The sequence below is a fragment of the Ambystoma mexicanum genome, chromosome 6p (assembly GCF_040938575.1).
Source record: "Ambystoma mexicanum isolate Mex_15411 chromosome 6p, UKY_AmexF1_1, whole genome shotgun sequence".
Lineage (NCBI taxonomy): Eukaryota > Metazoa > Chordata > Amphibia > Caudata > Ambystomatidae > Ambystoma > Ambystoma mexicanum.
In genome coordinates, this window is record NC_090935.1 from 1537762898 (window position 1) to 1537783936 (window position 21039).

The 21039-nt window shown below is 46.6% G+C and overlaps 1 protein-coding gene across 8 annotated transcripts in view; it reads right to left on the reverse strand.

Moving 5' to 3' along the window:
- Nucleotides 1–21039, reverse strand: part of HOPX (HOP homeobox) — a 282218-nt gene that overhangs the window by 85361 nt on the left and 175818 nt on the right. The window contains exon 3 of one of the 8 annotated variants that reach the window (XR_011280429.1): nt 4858–4962. The exons of the other annotated variants lie outside the window; for them this stretch is intronic. The gene's annotated coding sequence lies outside the window, so the exon portion shown is untranslated. The remainder of the gene's footprint in view (nt 1–4857; nt 4963–21039) is intronic. 8 annotated transcript variants of the gene reach the window in all.

The window sequence follows — 21039 nt, forward strand, 5'->3', positions numbered from 1 at the left end:
CCCCACCTTCTCACCCCTTCTCCCCCTCGGGCTGACTCTCCTCCTGACACAGCCCTCTCCACGCTCCACTCTGCTATATCTGATACTCTTGATATCCTTGCCCCTGTCATGACAATCCGCCTGAAGCCCAAAGCCAAGTGCAACTCCTGGTTCGATTCAGACCTTGTCACAGTTAAACGCAAGTGTAGGGTGGCTGAGAGGAAATGGCGTGCTTCATGTACATCCTCTGACATGCTGGCTTGCCGCCTGCTGCAAAGGCAATACCAGCTCTTTGTCCTAACCAAGAAGAGAGCGCATATCCAAGCACGCGTCTCTGCAGCATCAAACAACTCGGCCGAACTCTTTAAAATCTGCAAAGAACTGGCCAATCCTGCCGCAGTTTCTACCTCTGCCCTCTGCCCTCTGTATGGCACTGGCTTCTCACTTCATCTCTAAAACTCAGGACATCCTGTCCTCTCTCTCCTCCTATCCCCTCCCACCCCAAGTCCCTGCTCTTCCTGTGGCCTTTCTGCAGACTCCTTTCCTCCCTCCTTCTCTGCCTTTCCCCTTTTCTCTGCTGACAAGGTTTCTAGACAAGTTTGATCTATGAAAGTCTCGTCCAAACAGGTTCAACCCTGTTCCTCCAAAGCCATACAGGACCACATTGACTCCCTGGCTCCTGCCCTGGCTGATTTCTGCAATCACTCCTTCGCCACTGGAGTCTTCCCATCTGTCCTGAAGCACTCCCTTGTGCACCCCCTACTTAAGAAACCCTCTGCCGACCCCTCCTGCCCGGCTAACTATCGCTGCCCCATCTCCATCACTCCCTTCCTGGGTAAGCTCCTGAAGAAACTGGCCATCTCCCAGCTTAATCTCCATACTAAATCTGTTGGTTGTCTTCATGACCATCAGTCTGGCTTCAGAGCTGCCAGAAGCACAGAAACTGCTCTCCTGAACATCCGTGAAGACCTGCTCTCCAACCTTGACTCTAACACCCCTTGCATCCTCATCCTGCTTGATCTCTCTTCTGCCTTTGATACTGTCAACCATGCCATCCTGCTCAACCGTCACCGTGATAACCTGGGTATCGCTGGTCAGGCTCTGGCGTGGCGGACTTCTTTCCTCTCCGACTGACCCTCCCAGGTTCAACTTGGATCCTTCCTCTCTGCTATCTTTTTCTCTACCTGTGGTGTCGCCCAGGGATCTAACCTCTCTCCCTGGCTGTTCAACCAATATCTGGCACTCCTGGGCATAGCTGGGCATAGCTGCTCTCTGCCCCAACTTTCAGTGCTACGCGGATGACACTCAGCTCATCTTCAGGCTACCCTCGGCCTCCTCCTCTACTTCCCTCATCTCTGTCTGTCTGCTATCCAGGAGTGGTGTGCCGCCAATGACCTCTGCCTTAATGCCAGTAAGACTGAGATTCTCCTCATCAGCACTCCCACCTTTCCTTTAGCTCTCTGGCCGTCCTCTCTTGGCCCCCTTCCTGCTCCCACCTGCAAGGCAAAAAATCTTGGGGTCTTCTTCGACTCTACACTCTCCTTCTCTCCTGACATCTCTAACGTCTCTAAGAAGTCACACTACCAGCTGCACCTCCTCAGAGGTATTCTTCCTTTCCTCTCCTTCCCCCCGAAGCTCACTGTTTCCAGAGCTCTGGTTCTCTCCAGGCTGGACTATTGCAACAGCCTCTTTCGAAATCTGCCTGCTTCTACTCTCCGCCCTCTGCAACTTATCCAGAACAGGACTGCGAGACGTGTCCTTGGCCTCAAGCCCAGGGATCGTATCTCTCCAGGACTGAAATCTCTGCACTGGCTCCCACTGGCTGCGAGGATAAAGTTCAAAACCCTCTGCATCGTCCACAAGGCCTTCTGGGGCCTGGGGCCTCAATACCTTCAACTCTCTCTTCCTAAATACCTTCCTTCTCAAGCTCTTTGCTCCTCTGGCTCCAACTCCCTCAGGGTCAGTTGCTTCTCCAAGAAACGAGTTGGTGGTAGATCTCTTTCTTCGGCTGGGGCATCCCTCTGGAACAGCCTCCCTGCCTCCCTAAAACTTGAGGAGAATCATCTTTGGTTACGGAAGCACCTCAAAACCTTTCTCTTTGCATCTGCTTTTTCTCCTCCTCTCCCTTGCTGATTTCCTGGCTGACAAAGGAACTGCACTGGTTACCTGGCCACCCTCTGATCTCTGGCCCAGGTCCACTCCCCCGCCTGTTGCTCTCCTGCACCACCTTCCTGGCAAACCCCGCACTTGGTGACTGTTTTCTGTATCCCTATGGTCCCACTTCTAGCACTTGACACCGGACGTCTGCACTTACCCTTTCACTTGCCACCTGCTGGCCGTACCTTTACTTATTGTTATTATTGTCTTATCCCATGCACTGCACTGTCCTCTTCCTCTCCCCCCGCACTTCTCCTCAGTCCCCTGCCCATGCACTTGTGCGATCTGAAGGACACCTGGCCTAGTAGGATCGTTGTCTGTCTTCCCTCTGTTGCCCCTACTTTGCCTCGTCACGCCTTGAAACACTTGTGTATAGGCACCTTATAAATGCCATATCATATAATTTGTGCATTATTGCTCCATGCAATTCCGTTGTTATTAACCTCTTTTTTAATTGGGTCATTCCATCTCCGTTGGTTAAATTACTAGCCTCTCCTTCATCTCTTAAAATAGAGATAATGCAAAGAAGCTTCACCATGTATTCACCCGAAAAAGCAATACACCTTTATTCTTCCATTTCGTCTCTATTGTAGAACTTTAATCCACTTGATTTAATCTATCTTTGTCATAACGCACTGACCATCAGCCATTCTATCACACCAATATGTCTTGTAAGGGCTGCCGGCACTCCACCCACATCTACAGCTAGTTACACTAAACTTCATATAAAAATACAATATACTCAATGCAGGTTCCCTGTGACTCGTGTTACTACATCATACATTCTTCACTGCACAATTTTCATCTCTATTAACAAATTCATAATTGGCATTTTGTGTCACATTCAGTATTGAACCATCTACTGCAAAACCACATACATGTTGTTGCTATCATTTGTCTCTATTTTTTGATGATTTTTATTGTTGAAATCTTTTATTGTATTTGGTTTGTACAACCTTTATAATTTAAACTTGAAGTTCAAACAGTTATTCATGACATGCTGCAACAGAGTTAAGTTTGATATTCATAGTAGAACTTATACATAGGATAAACAGTATTGCAGAAGTTAATTGCTGATTAATTTTACAGTACAAATGGAATGAAGTGCAAAAGGTTGATGGGCAAAACAGCAAGAAAGTGCAAATCTTATTGGGCAAAATGTATATCCTATTGTGCAAAAGAGCAATCACCACAGTCACAATTTTGTTTTAAATGTACGAATAAACATTTAGAAATTACAAGTATAAAAATGTAAGGGCAAAAAAAAAACTACATACAAATCTTACAACCTTACAAGTACAATATTACAGAAAGTCTGTTAAAAAGACAACTGTAATGGGAGTAAGACCCTAACTAGAACAAATACCCTATAATATGATTCTCAGTCTTCAAGGATAGTAAATAGATCATGAATTAAAAACAAGTTACATAAAAATACAGGTTACATTGAAAATACATTGGTTGGGTCTTACTAATCCAAATCTCTTAGCGACATTAGGTCTTATTTGATAATTCCTCATCAATTTTGATCAAAAGCCAAGTAGGTGAAATAGTTGGAGATTGACTGTCCCCACACATTATTCTGGTCCATAGGTTATTCATGGAATGAAACTCATTAGTGATAAATTTGCCCAAAATAGACCATCTAGTATCTCTATAATAGGGACACCAAAAAACTAGATGTTTTAGCATCTCTTTGGGATAATTACACAGTGAAAAACGACATTCTAGTAATGGAGGAATAACCTCACCTGATGTCCAGGTCGCAATTCTTTCTCTAGTATGAAATTGATTTAATTTAAAATCAAGATAGATAGTTCGAGCTTTAGGGCAAGGAAATAAAATTAAATAAGGACTGCGCAAATTCCTTTTCCTGGTAAATTTCACATATTCCCTATATAGTTGGTATTTATTTAAAGTTTCTGTGGTAAGACTCCAATCTATCTCAAATTATTTTTTCTTGATATATGCCGGACAGATCATTAGGTCCTCGACAGAGGCGTCTATATCAGTCAACAAAGCTTGTTTTCTCAGACAATACAACAGAAAAGAGCTGGGTCCGTTGAAGCCCATCATATCATGTAGATCTTGATAAAGTGAATTGGCAGGAGGTTTTAGGATTTTTGCAACTGTTCAGCATTCGCATTCATATCTGATAGCAAGCGAAGTCAGAAAAATGTTAAGAGCATACATAAAACCTTAAAGAAACATTTATAAAAAGAGGTTACAAAGCTGAAGTGGATAAAGCAATAAGAAAAGCTGAAAAAATACCAAGAACAAGCCTACTAATAAACAAACCAAAAACGATAAACATACAAAAGTGGATTTCATTACCACTTACAACAGTGAAGCATACGTTTTAAACAAACTTTTGAAAAAACATTGGAATATACTACAAACTGATGAAACAATTAAACAAACCATAGAAGATAAACCAAAGATGATCTATCGAAAAGCACCAACTTTGAAACAGAAAATTAGCCCACGCTACCTCAGAGAAGAAAAAACGGACAGACTAAGTCAGTTCCTAAATGTGCTGGCACCAAGAGGAACCCATAGATGTGGAAATTGTACAATCTGTACACAAATTGAAAAAGGAATATGAAAAATAACGTTACCCAAAGGAAGAAATCAAAATATCAAACAATATATCAACTGCAACACAAGATATGTAATTTATGCGATAATTTGTATTTGTGGAAAAAAATATGTTGGACGCACCATAAGAGCACTGAAAATTCGCCTTCAAGAGCATCTGAGAGACTTAGTCCGTTCCTAAAAGTGCCGGCACCAACAGGAACCCCATAGATGTGGAAATTGTACAACCTGTACCCAAATTGAAAATGGAATATGAAAAATAAAGTTACCCAAAGGAAGAAATCAAAATATCAAACAATATATCAACTGCAATACAAGATATGCAATTTATGCAATAATTTGTATTTGTGGAAAAAAATATGTTGGAAGCACCATATGAGCACTGAAAATTCGCCTTCAAGAGCATCTGAGAGCTATCAAAAATGGAGACACCAGAAACCCCAAGGCAATACACTACAGTCAAGAACACCAACTGTGAGATATCAAAAATATTACATTTTTGGGCCCAGAAAGAGAGGACAAACAAGAAAGAGGAGGAAATAGAGAACCATTGCTACGAAGAAGAGAAGCAAAATGGATCTGTGCCCTGCACACATGCCACTCCAGCCTTAACTCAGAACATGAGATGGCCTATTGGTTATAACATTCGGAACTTTGTTTTAAAATGCTTCATTTGCTTTAATGCCTCATTTACATGCTATTCCTATATGTATTACATTTATTTTGGTCTGAACATATTCTCTAGAAATAATGTAAAATTATCCTACAAAGAATCCTCTATACTGTTTTTCTCCCTTTTCTCTTGCCCTTTCCTTCTTACCTCCTTTGCCCCAGAACGCTGAACCCTTTCCACTTATCTTAGCTATTTTACCCAAAAACTTTCAATGGAAGAATTACCCTTTCACCGAGATAATTTTGGGGTAAAAACTAGACGTAGGAGGAGACGTGCAAGAGAATTACACTAATATAATGCCACAAAATAATACTCAGCATTAAATTGTAATCTACAAAATTAAAGATCATTTAAATTGAAAAAATGCATACTAAAAAATGGCTACCGAACTAATTGCAGATTGAAGTCAATGGCTGCCGAATACAATAACCTAAAATAAGGACTTATGCCCCAATACACACTCCCAAAATGTCCGCATGCCGTTTTCAGGTGATGTATGATGTCATCGCAACTATGCGCGATGACGTCCTGATCGCAGGCCTTAAAAACAGTGAGAACAAGGGAAACAGCGCGGATCCCGGTGCAGGTCCTAAGGCAATCGTACCGAGGAGAAAAAGAAGTATCAATGTAAAATATATGGAAACTACTTAGGAAGCTTAATTTTTACTTTTTTAAACATTAAGCTAGGGAATAAATGTTAAATAGATTCCCCTGCTGACAGACAGAATAAGGGTATGCATCTTTGAAAGTAAATAGATGTTGCCTTTGAGAAAATGTTAACACAATGTTTAACTGTTCTTTAGCAAGAAAAATATATTTACACCGGGAGTCAGACCTAAGAGAACTAGAAGAACATTTATTGCAAGCTCCATTTTTAAACAATACAGATGAAAGAGTGGGTTTGGGAGGCTTAACGTAAGGGCATTCTTTTGAATATGAACTAATCTCATCCACATTTATAGATTGAAAAGCAATGGGTGTGCTAGGAGGACCGAGTGATAATCTGATTCTTATTTCCAGTTCGGCCATAACGGCCAGAGACATCAGAAGTCGGGTCCTTTTCCACAATTAACGAATTTAATGACAACGATCTGCGCACTGGAAAACCCACCTTATTTGCATCCGTTTTCAAATTTGAAAAATGTAGGTCACCATATTCACGTAAGGAATAAGAATGTATCTCCTGTAAGGAGTGTGAAAGGAGGTTTTCCAGGGCGCCATCGCTGACTAGCAATGGATCAGATTTGTTACAATCATGTATGCAGGCGGTGGTAACAACGGCCCCAGTAGATATGTTGGTAGATACAGCAGCAGGCCTCTCCATTTCAGTGGATGATGACGGCACAGGAGGGTAGTTAGTTAAAAGTTTCGCAGTGGGTTTAATCGCACTGTTGTCCTTGAAGGGCTAGGAAATGCTCCTCCCACTGCGGAGTTCACCTACCATGGGGAAATGAACGAAATTACACTACTACCATTCAAAGCACAACTTAGTAAGAAGGTTGTGTGGTAATTGTTTTTAATAAGGTGCTTGAAGAACGATAAATGATTGCTTGGTTATCGAAAAACAATCCTATTGCTTTATTGCAATCAAAGTAGTTACCACACCAGAGCTTTCACCGCACGTTTACAAATGCTAAATAACAAGAAACGAGTGGTTAGTTCACTGAAAATAGTCCTTTTGCAATCAAGGTAATGCTACAAGGTTACAGCATTCACTGCACGTGTTCAATTGTTAAGCTACAATATATAAAACTCAATAGTTGTTGTCACTGCGATATTTTCTGAGCCACCGGGCGCGTGCATGTGCCTCATATAGCAAGTGTGATGGGCAGGGGGCGGAGCCACAGGTAACGCTATAAAATAAAGAAAGCAAAAAAAAAACAGTAAGTGACCGTGTATGTTCAAGTATACGGTAACGTTAACTAAACGTCACAGCTAGTTCAGTCCAAATGAACAGCTAGTTCAGTCCAAATGAACGTAGAAGTGTGGAAACTTGAAAAAGCAAACACACAGTGATTTGACAGCAGTGAGGCACGGAGAGATGGGCAGAAGGCTTGTTGCAAAAGACCGCGTCGGATTTCAATATAGCTCACACTAACAAATCAGCTCCTATCCCTTACACAAAGGGACACCTGATGAATGTATGAGCATTTGAAGCTACAAGCAGACTGAAACATGTGCATGTCTCAGGAGGATAGCTCAGGGGCAACGTGCTCGCCTTGGAAGCAAGACTACACGGAACACCACAGGTTCTATCCCTGGGTCTGCGCTTAGAAACCTCTGAGTATTAAGCATGTTATGAATAACCTATCGTATCATGGAGGGAAGCACAGAATAGAAAGTAATCTATCTGTCCGAAAAAGCAGCAATTATATGTAATAGTTTACGAGGAATAACCACAAAGGATGACACAGAATGTGAAGTGAGTCTACCTGCCGTAGTTACATGTAATATTGAGAGTGCAAAGTCTACATTTGTTTGCAAGAGAAATGTATGCATTATAGGGATTTTAGAACGTATGTATAGTTGTGGTTCATTTATTAAGTATATCATCCTATGTTCAATATTGCACTTTATGTATCATAATTAACTGCTAACCATCCTTTCCAAAGGCTGGAACGGATGGTAACGGCCCCGGGGGCCAGAGGGCCAGAGTTTAACGAGGGCCTCTGGACGTTACCACTCGTTCCAGCCTTTGGAACGGGTGGTTAATGCTATTAGCACCTGTCCCATGGGCTGGAACGGGGCTAATTTAAAGTATTTTTTTTTCTTCCATGAATGGTTCGCCTTACGGAAAGAAAATACTATACAAACATGGCCACCATGGAAAAGGAAGGAAGGGCCCTGTATGGAGACCCTCTTCCATTTCCATTGTGACCAAATGGGGCACAGCAGAATGAGTGGCAGCAGCAGCTGCAATGAGGCAAGTGGGGAAGGCAGGATTGGAAAAAAAAGGGAACGGAGGGTGGGGGGAACATGGCTGGCGGGTGACCCGGCCATCAGGTGGCTTGGAACGCGGGCTAGATCGGCAGTATCAGCCAGCATTCCTAGTCTCCTGATTGGTTGGCTCCCCCCACAGGGTGCTAACATAAATGAACACACTTCATACATAGCACTATATATATATATATATATATATATATATATATATATATATATATATATATATATATATATATATATATATATATATATATATATATATATATATATATATATATATATATATATATATATATATGTTGTGTTGGTCCATTGGGAGGGATACTGTATAATAAAGTGAGAAAAACGATAGCAACAAAATATCTGATTTTGAAGTACATGCTTCAATAATGAATATAACACTAAATGTCATTTATGAATTAATAGAGATGCAAATCACACAGTGAAGAATATGTGATCTAGTAACAAATGAGTCACAGGAAACCTGCATCGAATAGCCATTTGCATATCAGTTTGGTCCCACCCATTTAGGCAGTCCAGCACTGAAATGCTAGGCAATTCTCCTCTGAACAAGAGTACCAACAGCAACCCCAGACACGTGTTTCAGCCGAGTCGGGCATCATCAGTGAGGTGAAGCCTTGCCTCTCTAAGCACAGTTAGAAAGGGGCTCATGCTTGGATTACCCTGGGTAATGTAGGATGACACCCCAAATTCCTAGAAATGCACAAAAAGATCTGAGAGGCCCTCTACCGAGACCGAACATGGCCAAATAACCTGCTCTGACATTAAAGATAGTCTGTTGCCTACCAGGTGGAATTAAAGAGACCTATGCTATTAAACAATGGAATATCAATGTCTACCTATAAAGCGTGCACAGCATTTTAGAGGACTTTTGTTATTGCCAACAATTTCGATGGACTGAAAGAACCCTTGTATGGACTATGAAATGCAGTCCATGCATTTCGCGCCTTGAAAAACTTGTGTATTGGCGCGTTATGAATGCCATATCATATCAAACCCCTTTGACTGTATCTTGGACATCAATGGTTTTGTGACAAGAAAAGTGCATATAATAAAAAGGTAACAGAGGGTAGTGAGGTGTGTAGGCTCACTTTTAAAGCGGATTATTATTATTATTTTTTAATTTGATTTAGTTGACAGTTCAACTTTACAAATATATTAAAAATTCAATTATTAACAGTAATATACATCATTCGCTCATAAATTGCAATCACAATATTTTAAAGGCGCAATGGGTGTTGTCATTTATCTACATTATGCATCATATTAGTTATGTAGATGCTTCCCTAAAAAAAAACAAATAGAAAGCAAGTTAACAAACTTATGATACAGTTTGGCACTTGATTTAAACACATTTTTTTGCTTAGCACGCAAGAGCGGATTATTCAATTCTGTACTACCTTCAAAGTCTCCAGCCACCTTCACTGTCGCCTTTCCATTAAGGACATGGAAATGTAACCAAATATTCAGAACCACGTTTGCCATCAAGAAAATACCGCGGGCACGAGAAATTCAACAGGCTTGCAGCTGAACACACCAGCTGGTGAAAATCGCAAACAAATGAGGCTGTTGACAGAGCATTAGAACGACATATCTGCCAGCCTCATTTGTATAAAGAGAGCAGAGTTGACATATTATTTGAGAAAACTGCTGGCAGGAGAGGAGGAAGAGGACCTTTTTTTCTTCACGCTCTTATATTTCAAACAGACAGACATGATTATTATACATACTGCCCATGCCAAAACAAACGGAAAAGCATAAACCTTAACAGTATCGTTTTTCTTCTAATAGGAAAATAAAACACACCCGTACCAGTGCAGAAAAGGTCCACTTTTCAGAACCATTGTTATTATGTTATTAGTATGCTGGCTGGCCAATACATTCGCAACTACTAGCAACTAAGCATTTAATTTGCAAACTGGTTTATACTGGAACGGGTCAAGATGAACGTGCATTAGATGTCATGAAACACTTGTGTATAGGCGCGTTATAATTGCGTTATAAATGCCATATCATATTATGTAAAAGTAAAACATTTCTCTAAAAGAAAGTAAAAACATTTACCCACGTTTTAGCTTTCTCTTTGTCGTGTTAAGAATGCTCAGAATGGAGTTAATACCAGTAGTCATTGACTGTACACTGAACATTCCGATTGGCTGAGGAAAGGTCAATAATGATCTCCATGTGCTAATATAGTCTTATAGACCAAGGGAGGGGTCATTATCGCAGGATATGACTCGCTACCAAGTTATTGTCCGAGGCAAAGCTTCGGGCCATAAATTGGGGAATGGTCATTATTACAAGCGACAATTACACCTCCCGAGCACATAGTGGTAATAAATAATACATGTTTTGGCGTTTTAATGGTGAAATAAAAACGTTGCTTTACTAGTGAGTAAAGTAAATAGACAAACCGAGTTAGTAAATTAAATGTTTTTTCATTTTGTAGGATTTAAATAAGGTTGTCTTCATAAGTTAAGCATCTCAATTGCAAACCTGGTTATAACAGAGCAGGTTTAACATGAGCATGCACTAGGTGCCATGTAAAAGTAAACGCTTTATGGGAAAGTAAAAGCATTTTCTTGTATTTTAGCTTTCTTCTTCGTGGGTTAAATATATTATGTTGCAGCAAAAAATGGTGCTCCTACAGAGCAAGTGTCTTGTTGAAAGAACAAAGGGGCGGTCGGAGCCCCGGGATGTGCGCAAAATCTGTGCGTGGTGCACACAGGCGTACACGTCACTGCAACATCCCGAACGCTGTGCGCGACATGCACAGCGAAAGCGCACAACGTCAGCGCTCACACCAAAAAGGGGATGGAACACGCAAAATGGGGAACAACACATGAAAATAAGGGCGTAACTGGGGAAGTATTGCTGGGAAGTACACGGAACACCCACACGCACGCAAACTACACGTATTCATGGAATCGAATAGTGGAAACCCGCGCACGGCAAAAGACACGCACAAGCCTAAACACATCCGCCACATGAAGTCAGGCGGTAGCGTCGCCGCACATAATAAAAGTGTGCGCAAACAACAAAAACGTATACAGCTATGATGAATGTTCCATTACTCGCAGCACTGATCATGGGACACCGCAGGAGGAGGAGAATAGGCAGGCCCCGCATTTCTTTTGCCCAGGACCAGCCTTATTGGGATGCCTGATGACCAGGTCTATGGCAGGTATAGGTTTCCACCTCATATCATCCTAGACCTGGTCTAGGAGTGGGAGGATGACCTCACATCACCCACCCGGTGCTCCCAAGCACTGAGACCCTTGGAAAATGCATTTCATGGCCACTGGGTCATTTCAGCGGACCACTGCCATAGTGGGGGAGGGGTCTCACAGCCCACACAGTCACACTGCCTACACCAGGTGTTGGCAATCATGACTGGGCGACCCTCAGTCCGCAGGCACATAAACATGCCCAGAACACCCGCAGAAAGGCAGGCCATGGTCCAGGACTTTTACAGGGTGCCACACTTCCCCAAAGTGCTTGGTGCCCTAGATTGCACCTACGTCCACATAGGGCCATGGAGAATATCCACCTCAACCGCAAGCACTGTCATTCCATCAATGTGCAGGTTGTATGCGATGCACAGGGGATCAACACCTCAGTCTATGCTAACTATCCTCGGTCCACCCATGACATTTTCATGTACAGAATGTCCGCCCTGAGCCGGGACCTGGAAGCTGGGAAGCATGGCGACACATGGCTCATTTGTGAGTACAAATGCCTGTGCACATGCATGCATGTCACACACAGACAAATACACAAATCAAACTAATGACAACCATTGTCACCTCCCCAGGGGACAGTAACTACCCTCTGAACAACCACGTGATGACGCCAATACGGAACACCACCACCCCACCCCTGGTAAGATACAACGCAGCCCATATTGCAACCTGGCCCATAGTTGAGGGCACAATTGGAGTGCTCAAGTCATGCTTCTGGTCCCTTGACTGCTCTGGCGGGCAGCTACTGTATGCACCTCCAATAGTGTGCAGGATCATTGTGACAGCATGTGTCCTGCACAATGTAGCAAGACAGCGGGGTGTACCGGTGGACATGGTGGTGCCCCCACATCCCCAACCACATGCACAGGTGCTGCACATGTGAGGGGAAAGGGCACATGGAGGCCGTACAACTGAGGCGGCCCTCACCTTATGTGGCCTCCCAACCACCATGGCACAGATGTACTAGTACCAATGGGAGGTGCACACAACAATTGTCCTGGGAAACCTGGGTGGGGGGCAAGGAACGTGATGCAAACAGCACCCCTGTGCTCCTGCAAGGCTGCCTGTGGCCCCTTAGGAAAAATGACGGGTCACGCAACGCTCAGGCATCCCAAAATAGCAAGAAAAAGAGATACGCAACCCCTGTAGCCCACGCGTGTGTAAAAAAACACACGCAGCAAGCTGTAGCAGCCAGGAACACAAAAAATGCGTATGTGGTCAACACGCAGGCTAGTATGACCGAAAAAAAGGGGTACGCGACAAACAGGGACACCCGCAGTGGGAACAATAGCGTGCACGACTCATCGTCTGCTGTGGGTGTAGAAGAAGAACACGTAGCCAACACCCCCGCCAAAATAAAAAGTACGCACTGTAGCCGCTGTGAAGTTATCGCGTGTGAACCCCAACGTCTGGAAAACACATGCACCTCTTTCCACGAAAAGCACGTACAGAGCGATGGAAACCCACGTGGGACCTTCAACCCGTGCCGAGGGAAACACCCGCATGCACGTTACGTCACCTACGTGCTTACGCGCTAAGGGCCTTTCCTCGGAATTCACGCAAACGTGCTGTTTTTCACGTGCCAAATCACTCCGTATCAAGCTGGCCACGCAACAACACACGGAAGACCACGCTCCTGCCCAGAAGGCCGAATTACTGCCCCCCAGAGCCCCGAGTAGCCTCCCACGAGCCATCTGCTGCTGCCTGCCTGCTGCCACCATGCCCTTCCATTTGGTGCCTGCACATCTGCCATCTGCAGGGGTCCAGTTGCTGTGACCACCCCTGCTGGAACAGAAGACTCCTGACTGGTGTTCCATCACTCCACAGCCCAGCTCCAGGACCCAGTTGCCCACCCACACCTGCCTCAGGGTTGCCATGTCCGACAAAACACCTTCCAGCACCAGTGGCAACCCCCAAGCAGAGGCAGAGGGCTACCAGCTTCAGTGAAAAGGAAGTTGGTATCCTGGTGGAGCAAGTTCTGGGGCATTATGATGCCCTCTTCACACCATCGCGTGCCTACAAGGAAGTATGGAAGAAGATCTGGAAGGACATAGTGGGTGCCATCAACACGGAGGGGGTGGCACCCCGCAACATCAAATACATCCAGTAGCGCTGGGAGGACTACAAGTCCAGGACCCTCAAGAAGGCCCGGCGCCTCTTGGATGCAGCAGATGCAGTGGGGCCCATCCAGCAGATGAGGGTCCTGGAGCTCATATGCCCAGTACTTCACCACCAGATCCTCAGGATGCAGTCCCGTCTGGAGTCGAGCGGTAAGTGGCCATGCGTTCACGTTTAAAACAGTGCATGTTGCAGTGTGCTGGTATTTAGCTACTTGGCTGCATGTATGACATGGGTCATGTTTGGATGTGTGTGTGCTGGGACATGATGGTGCTGCATGTGAGTACAATCAGGCGTGACCCACATGGATGGTGTATGTTTTACAATGCATCATGCGGAGCAGCATGCGGAATGCACACATGTATGCATGCCTGTGTCTGTACTTTGACATGTTTGGGGTGTGAGAGATGTGTGCTGCTGTCATGGACATGCATGATGTACATGTCCGTGTGTCTGAGTAGTGTGTGCGCCATGGATGCAAGACACATGTCCGTGACAATGTGTTGATTCACTCATACAGCCTACTCATCCTTGTATCCACTGTGTCTGTGGGTATAGGGGGCCAGATGCATGACCATCCGGGGATGCGTGTGCATGTGATCAGCATGTCCCATGATGACATGTTAGTTTCAGCCCACCATTGGATGTTTCTACGGTGCCGTGGACATGGATGCAAATGTTTGTTGCATGTGCCATGCCGGTTCCTGCATGTGTGTTGCTTGCACTGACCCATGTGTTGTTGGGAGACATGATGGAAGTGACGTTTGACAGTGCCACTCATGTGCTATTGCTTTCTGTCTAGGGGACTATTGTACAGTACCCTGATGCTTGTGTTCAATGTCTCCCTTTACACAGCGGCGAGTGAAGAAGAGGGCGGAGACGGCGCTGTGGAGGAAAGTGGCAGGGATGCCTCCACCGGCCGGCGACGCAAGGCCCAGTTACCCTCCCAGGAAATTCCATCATCCGGGAGCGAGGGTACTGGTGCCGCGTCCGCCACTACGGCTGCAGCGGAAGGGGTGAGTAAGCCCCCACAGGGGCCTGCGACAGCAGAAGACGTGCAGAGCCATCCGGGTTGGTGGTGTGTACAGAGGAGGAGGAGGCCGCTACAGAGCGGCACATGGGGCCTGGTGGGGGTGGTACCACTGGTGCAAGTGGTGCAGTCCAGGGGTAGGAGGCAGCACAGGTCGCCGCGGAGGGGCCTGTGCATGTCACTGTCCCTGACACTGTGACTGCATCACCATGCACCAGCAGGGATGCCCTGTCCCAGGCCCGTCCCCAGGTAGGGGCGAGGTCCATGTCATCTGGCACTCCTCTACCTGCGGACGAGGGGACCCGTGACCGTATTGAGTCCGTCCTGATTGGTGTCGCATTGCCCACACGTGACATTCGTGATGATGTGCGTGCTTCCTTGGGGGACCATGCACGTCATCACAAATAGCTGTGTGCTAACATGGCCCAGTTGGGAGGGACCGGGTTGGGGGTTTCCTCCATGTGTCAGCCACTCTTGCGGCCCTCTCCTCTGCTGTGCACACTATACGCTAGTCGTTCTCCATGCTGTCTTCCGGCCCAGATGCCACCAGGGCTCCCTGTGGACCTTCCACAACCAACGCAGCCAGCCTGGTGGAGATCCCATCCCTGCTGCAGTCGTGAGTCGGTGGTCCAGCAGGGGTGGCCACCCCACCAACTGGACCCCAGCAGATGGAGGATGTGCCGGCATCATCGGTCAGGGCACGTGCATGACGGTGCTGGGGGATTCCATCAGCCCAGATGCAGTCGTGGTGGCAGAGGCAGTTGCGTAAGAGGCAGCAGCAGGCTCAGCGTGGGAGGCATCACGGCTCGGGGCCATCAAAACCCCGGGGGCAGGCATCGACCGAGAGGCATGAGGACCACAGACTGGGAGTGTCTTCCGTTTGGCAGCGGTTGGGCCGGCAAAAAGATGCAGTGAGGCGGCGGGCAGAGAGGGCACAGTTCAGGATGGTCAGGGCGAGAACTCCATTCACCGGGCTTTGAGGCGGGCGTATGGCCTCGAGGAAACTTGCAGGGAGTTGAGGGATTCCATGACTGCATCCCTGCGAGACCCCGAGGCCAGGGAACAGGCCCGCCTCCGGAACATCGATGTGGAGTTCGATGATGGCCTGGCCCGGAACATCACTAAATGAGCCATGGGACTTGCCCGCCGCCTCTGTACATAGTTCTTTAGGGTTAGGTTTCCTTTCTTTTATCATTTTTTGGGAGTTCATGGACTTTGCTCCACTTTATGTATATAGTTTTTTATTCATAAGACTTTTTTGTAGGTTTCCTTTTGTTTGGGGATCATGCACCCTTTGGACTTGCATTGTATATAGTTCAAGACTTGTACATACTTTTTTTTACAATTCCCATGGATCAATGGTTTTCTATTATTTTTATTATTTATTTAATATTGACTTTGGCGATGGACCACTTTTTGTATGTCGTGGATTTTTGTTTTTCATTGGATTTTCCTTTTTTTTGGTAATAACTTTCATTATTTATTAATTTGCAAGTTTGATTTTCATTATGTTATTTCATTATGTTTTTTAATACATTTCTTTTAACTTCATGATTGGTGCTGTGTACTATCATTGGTTTTGTGCATGTCTCAATGAACATTGCCTCAGTCATGTGTTGCCACTGTGTGGCTCTGTTGTGCATTTATGCATGGCCATGGTGGTTCTTTTAAGACTCTCATGGCATGGGTAATTTGGGAGTGAGTGCAGTGGATGGTTGCGTGCTTGTACTGAAGGGTAGGGGGGATTTGGGTTGGCATTAGGGCCATGGGTCTGTTTTGTTAGGAAATGTTGTTTGGTGGGCCATGTGTCAGGCCTGCTGGCAGGTGCCCATCAATGGGGGTGGGCGGGCGGAGGGGGTACATGAGTCGGGGTTGCTGGCAGGCGCCCATCAATGGGGGTGGGTTGGGAGACATGAGTCAGGGCCTACTGACAGGTGCCTGTCAATGGGGGGTGGGGGGACATGAGTCGGGGCCTGCTGGCAGGTGCCCGTCAATGGGGGTGGGGTGGGGAACATGTGTCAGGGCTCCCTCGTGCATGGTGCCATGTGGCCTGCCTGCAGGGCATGCCCAGGGGTGATGGCCGCCTGCGTGGCATGCCCAGGGGTGATGGGCTGCCTACGGGGCATGGACTGGGGTGACGGGCAGCCTGCGGGGCATGCCCAGGGATGTGGGGTGGTCCCCTGTGGTGTTGGCTGCCTGTGGGGCATGGGGAGGGGGGCACACCCGGGAGGGCACACACTGCCAAATCACATGCAAAACTCCCCGCGCACCCCCGGAATACACATACCCTGCTCGCACCAGAAAAATTGCATGTAAAACTTCACACGCACCCCTCGGAATAGAGGTACCCCGCTCGCGCCAGCGAAACCGCGTGTAAAACTTCACACACACCTCTCGGAATACACGTACCCTGCTCGCGCCAGCAAAATCACGTGTAAAACTTTACACGCACCCCTCGGAATACACGTACCCCGCTCGCGCCAGCAAATTTGCATGTGAAACTCCACGCGCACCCCCGGAATACACGTACCCCGCTCACGCCAGTGAAATTGCATGTGAAACACCCCGCGCACCTCCGGAATACGTGCAGGCAGCACATCCACCCTCCCCATGCCCCGCAGGCAGCCCATCCACCATGACCATGACCCGCAGGCAGCCCATCACCCCAGTCCCTGACCCGCAGGCAGCCCATCACCCCAATCCATGACCCGCAGGCAGCCCATCACCCCAGTCCATGACCCGCAGACAGCCCATCCACCCTCTCCATGCCCTGCAGGCAGCCCATCCACCATGACCATGACCCGCAGACAGCCCATCACCCCATACCATGCCCGCAGGCAGCCCATCACCCAATACCATGCCTCGCAGGCAGACCATCACCCCATACCATGCCCTGCAGGCAGACCATCACCCCAGTCCATGCCCCGCAGGCAGCCCATCCACCATGACCATGTCCCACAGGCAGCCCATCACCCCAGTCCCTGACCTGTAGGCAGCCCATCACCCCATACCATGCCCCGCAGGGAGACCATCACCCCATACCATGCCCCGCAGGCAGCCCATCACCCCAGTCCATGCCGCGCAGGCAGCCCATCCACCATGACCATGCCCCGCAGGCAGCCCATCACCACAGTCCCTGACCCGCAGGCAGCCCATCCACCCTCCCAATGCCCCGCAGGCAGCCCATCCACCATGACCATGACCCGCAGGCAGCCCACACCACAAGGGGGACTTTTTCCACGCATTTTACCTGACGCGAGCGGAGTACACGTATTCGGAGGGGTGCCTGGGCAGTTTTACACGTGATTTCGCTGACGCGAGCGGGGTACACGTATTCGGAGGGGTGTGCAGGGAGTTTTACACGCGATTGGCCTGGCGCAAGCAGGGTACGTGTATTCCGGTGGTGCGCGTGGAGTTTCACACACAATTGGCCTAGCGCAAGCGGGGTACGTGTATTCCGGGGGTGCGTGTGGAGTTTCACACGGGATTGGCCTGGTGCGAGCGGGGTACGTGTATTCCGGGGGTGCGTGTGGAGTTTCACACGCGATTTCTCTGGCGCGAGCAGGGTACGTGTATTCCGAGGGGTGCGTGGGGAGTTTTACACGTGATTTCGCTGGTGCGAGCGTGGTACGTGTATTCCGAGGGGTACGCGGGGAATGGTTGGGGGGCTGTATGCTAGTTCACTGGCCTTTGCGCCATGTACTGGATTTGTTCGATGTTTTTGGCGCACGGGGCGGGGTTGGGGGCATAACTGGCGCTGCTGCAGGGTCGCTGCGCCACTCTGCACCACGGCTGCTTATGGATGTATGAATCCATGAATACGCTGTGCGCCGAAATGGGTTTTGGTGCACGCGGCTGGTGCAGACTGCCGTACGCGCACTCTGTGCGCCAGCTGCGTGCGCCACTTGTGCGCTAAATTCTATGAATGACCATCTTTATCTTTTATTTCCATTCATAATGTTTCGGTAATGTTTTCATGCCTCAAATGATTGGGAGTTAGCGGTAAGGGGGGAAAGAGTTTTTGCATTGGGCTTTCCAAAGAGGATGAAAAATGCATTTCAGTCCACAAATTCCCCAAATTCTCTATTTGCAGACGTTTGGCACACACGTAGGCTGAATGCGAGACAAACTCCAGATATTCTCTTTTTCAGGCCAAGACACAAAATGCATGCACACACTTAAGGAGCAGTAGGAGAAAAACACAAAGACATCTGCAGCTCTCAACACAAACGCACGTGCACGTCATGTGCAGTAGAGGGACGCAATAAAATGAAAGCCAGAGTGGGAAAATAAAAATATTGCACAAAACGCATTGGTTTCAGTAAGATTAATGAGAAATACAGTGAAATTAAAAATATTCTGCTAAACACAAGATGGTCCCACAAACACAACATTCAGTAAGGCTATTAAACTTACAGAGAAGGCTCCAAGGGAAAAAAAAAATTAAAAATGTTTTTTAAAAAAATGCCACGAAATGAAAAATGTTCTGCAAAACACAAATGATGATGAGCTGAAACACCCATCAATTTTTTGGATGGTAAATTAGTATTACATTTATACAATACGCCAATTCAACTAAGTCACACATGACATAGCATCACCTAGTAGCCCTGATTGTAAGTTCATTTCTGAGTAACATGAGCAATGTACTCTGTCCATGCAAATTAGCTCAAATGCAAGTCTTTTGCTCCAGAAAATGTTCTCTGTCTTTTGGGACATTAGTACCCGGCGCACCACCATGGAAAGGGAGAAGGGACTACATGTTTTCCCTTCTCCCCTTCTGTGGCGGGCATTTTCTTTGTTTACCAGAGGTGCCACAGAAACAGAAAACGGACTATATTTTACTGTCCACGGCAGGCATTTTTAGTGCTTTTTTTTCGGCAGCGAAATGCACTCGTCTCCAAGCCGAAAAAAAAACACCATTAGTTCCCCGGTCTAACGGGCTTGTAACTGTGGGCCCCGGGAGCATTACCTTATGCATTAATGGGCCGCAGGCTCAGAGCTTAATGCCTATTTTCAACGAAAGACAGACAGCTCTCAAAGATGCAGACAACTACATTAATGCTTCAACCCCGTTTAGGATCCATCAGTGCAGTGTAGTTTGATCGTTAGGGGTGACAAATCCGTGGATCAGTGTGGGCGCTGGTTGGATATATTAGTCAACGAGGTTGCAATTATGCTGGTGGTTTCTAATCATGGTCGAGACAAGGGATTGTCGGTGCATGTTATTTTTTATTTTTTGTAAATTTTTTGGTTTGATCAAAGATAAAGAAAACATCTTTGTGGCAATGATTGCCAAGTATTCAAAATGGTTAAGTGCAAACAGCCGATGCGTCTTTCAACCTAAGTCTTTTTCAAGGCCAATTGAGTTAGAGGGTGGACTCGGGGTGAGCTGTAGTCTGGTATGCCCAGGTCAGGGCTCCAGAGGGGCTGAATAGCCAGGTCGATGCTGGGTTCGGCGGGCAGGACTTTGGACGAGTTGTAACCAGTCGAGACAGTGTAGTTTGATATGGTTGTAGCAATTCTGAACTGAAGGTGAACTTTGTGATGGCTACTGGGTGATACTGCACTCATTTGCGACTGTTATGGCTTATTCTGTTTTCACATTTCAGGTGGAAGGTGTTTTGTTTTTTCAAGTCTTTATAAACCCACCATAAAATTGCTGGTGTTTTCTGAATCTATCCCAATACCACAAGGGTCATCATCATAAGATGGCCTGTGGTCCCAGGAGTTTGATGCTCACTGTGAAGGGAAACATTAGGTGATTTCCTGCTGATTTCATGTCTGATACTGCACTGGTCACCTGGCTACCCTCTGATTTCGGGCCCAGGTCCGTACCTGCCCAGTTGCACATCCGCACTGCCTCCCGGCAACCCTTGCAATTATCTGCATCTGAAACCCTACAGTCCCCCTACCTGTACTTTTGGACACCTGCTGTCTGCACTTACCCTTGCACCTGCCACCTGCTTGCCGCACCTTTTGAAAAAAATTGTCTTTATTGGTATTTTCGTACAACAGTAACAAACAACAACAATCAATACTGGCATTAATCATGCACTTCAAATCTGCTTTGTACTGTTCCCCTTATAATTCCCCAAAGCCTTCCCCCCTCCAACTGCCTGTATATTGTTCTACCTATATTATTATTCTATCACACTTTCCCCGGTTCCATCTAGTGTATCTTGGGTTGTGCCATCACTCTCATTTTGACTGAACAATGTCACTGTCAGGGCATTGGAGAATGTCCATTGGAGAATGTCTGTTCCCACTTCCTGATT